The 2,695-nt window shown below is 47.3% G+C and overlaps 1 non-coding gene across 1 annotated transcript; it reads left to right on the top strand.

Moving 5' to 3' along the window:
- The first annotated feature begins 2,364 nt into the window (after positions 1–2,364).
- On the top strand, positions 2,365–2,471 carry LOC123611992 (U6 spliceosomal RNA). The gene has a single exon (XR_006719138.1). It is a non-coding gene; the product is annotated as a U6 spliceosomal RNA (small nuclear RNA).
- Positions 2,472–2,695: the final 224 nt, after the last annotated feature.

Raw genomic sequence — 2,695 nt, 5'->3', positions numbered from 1 at the left:
CAGCAGAGGTGATGAAAGGCAGATTCGTGGAGATGATAAAAGGAAACACGGGGAGATAGGAAATGCCAGACTAAGGGACATTTTTGGTCACTGGAACCTTTGGCTCAGTGGGGCCAAGTATGGACAGGAGTGGTGGTGGCGAGGGGACAGGTGTCAGAAGGCTTTGGTCCATGACCTCATGACAGGCGCCTCTCTCCTTTTCATCACCTCCTCAGCCAGGAGCGCACAGGGTTATCTAAGCACGCTCTGGTCCTGCATGGGAGCCTTATGCATTTTGTTCTCACTTTGATCCAAGAGATTAGTGTGTTCTTCACCGTGTTCTCTGTGAAGAGGGTGGAGACAGGCAGGATTTAGAGGAAGCCCAAGGGACCCAGCCTACCAGAGGCTGTGCTTGGAGGCAGAAGGCATCCTGGCTTTTCCCCCAAGATTAAGTGAAACTTTGCAGAATGCCAGGACAGGAACCAGCTCCAAGATGGTGTCTGCATGAGGACATACTCTACAGTGGAGCCAGAGCCTGGGGATGGCTCACGGGGCCACTGCATTACCAAGCAGTCCTGATCATCACGTGATACCTCCAGACTTTTGATCAGCACGTGAGTGAAAACACGCTTACTGAATAAGCAGAGTGTGCAATTAAGTGGCGAGAGTTCAAGCACATTAAAGGGCCTTATCATCATGGGTCACATTTCATTCTGCTTTCCAATAGCTTTACCCATGATGCAAAGTGACCAGACGGTCTTTATTTATATCATTTCTAGGGTGCTGTTATACTAGAAGTTGCCTCTAAAAATGACATATTGATCAAAGTGGATTTAAAAAAAGCAAGGGTTTAGGCATCAAACCAGGTGCCAGATCTAGCCTGGTTCCTGGCTGAGGTGTGCTGGGCCAGCTGCCTGACCACTGAGTGTCCCCCCCACCCCCCTTTGTAAAGCTGGGATGCTCTCGTTGGTGTTGCTGCTGCTCCCCAAGAGCTCCCGGTGTTATGAATAACCCATAACGTGTGAAGGGTCATGTGGATGTCAGCTGCTCTTGCTGTAATGCAGGGTTGGTGTCCTTGGTCCTATGAAATCCCAAATCTACCCGGTCTGGACTGCGATGCCAACTGGTGCCCTCTGAGGCCCTGCAAACTCCATTCCTGGGCTCTCAGATGTCCGCCTGCAATCCTTCAAAAAGACCAAGTACAGCCTTTTCTGACGTGGGTTTGTCCTGGCAGAATTAGCAGCCCTGGGAAATGGCTAACCTCACAAAAGCTCAGGCTGACTTGTCTCAGCTCACGTTTCCTTTTCATTGGAGTCATAAATCCAGCCACCCTCCCATATACCAAAGCCCCTTGCCTCACTTACAGCCAGTCAAAAATCTGTTTCCCCATCCCTTTGTGTGCACAGCCCCTTCAACGATAAAAGACCCTGCACATTCACCCTTGGAGCGCTCACACGGTCACCTCCCATCTGTGTGGCCCGCTGTTGACTGTAGCAGCAGCATATCTGCTAAACATTTCCTTCATTTCTTACATTTGCCTTTGTCTTTGTAAATTCTTTTACCGCCCACAACACCAGCTGGCCGTGTTCCCCAACCTGGCCTGTAGCAGAGCTTCCTGGAGTCAGGTGTGAGAAGTTCTCCATGATGGTTGTGGGTGCTGACACACCTCAGGTTCCAGGGAATGCCATCTCCAGACCCCACTGTCAGCCCCAGTGAGTGATGAGGGCTTCTCTGTAGATGCCGTGCGGCAGCAGCAGACTGGATGTCTTGCAGGTGTAGGCAATAAAAAACTCTACTTTACATTAGTTTTTGGAAATTACAAACTTCTTCAGAGATCTGAGTCTAGATTCAATAGTTTTGAAAACCTGATGAACAGAATCAAAGGAAAAGCTATGATTTAAAGACCATCAGATGTTTTCCTCTTTTAAGAGATAAAGTCTAAGTTAATAATTCTTCTACTTGAGAAAAGGAAAAAAATGCCCCTCATTATTGATTTTAGTTTTCCAAACATGAAGTCAAGATGCTGCTCTGGAATGGAGTTCAAGATGATGCAGAACCACGTGGTTTTCTAAAATAATGTCAAAGACGCTCTGTCCTGGAGGTGGACTTGCATTTCTTTGTTCATTCATTTAACTAGGATGCACTCAGCTCCCACTGTGTTCCCAGCACACCTCTCAGCCCTGAGCACTGCCCTCAGGGATCTCACAGTCTAGTGAGAGAGCAGACACCAATGAAACATGCATAGGTTTGTTGCATGCTGAGTGCCGTGCAGCCAAGGGAATGCGTGACTTGTGCCAGGTCTGGTCCCGAAAAGTTGCCCTGAATGAATAACTTTTAAGCTAAGATCTGCAGGATAAGTCGGACTTTATCATCAAAAGGGGAAGGGTGCTCACTTCAGCAGCACATAGATTAAAATTGGAACAATACAGAGAAGACCAGTATGCCCCTTGTGCAAGGATGACATGCAAATTTGGGAAGTGATTCCTTTTTTTTTGCACAACAATGTGAAAGTGTAATGCTACTGAACTGTATACCTAAAATGGTTAAAATGGTAAATTTTATGTTATGTGTATCTTACCACAATTAAAAAAAAAAGGAGGATGCTGTTGGGATGGTCCCATTGCAGGCAAAGGGAAGAGAAGGTACAAATGTCCTGTGGGAAGAGGGACAGTGGATGAGAGGAAAGCCAGCAGATCTGGGTTGTCAAGATTTGGGG

Source organism: Camelus bactrianus, chromosome 4 (assembly GCF_048773025.1).
Source record: "Camelus bactrianus isolate YW-2024 breed Bactrian camel chromosome 4, ASM4877302v1, whole genome shotgun sequence".
Lineage (NCBI taxonomy): Eukaryota > Metazoa > Chordata > Mammalia > Artiodactyla > Camelidae > Camelus > Camelus bactrianus.
Note: the sequence above shows the minus strand (reverse complement) of the source record. Positions and strands in the feature narration are given on the sequence as shown.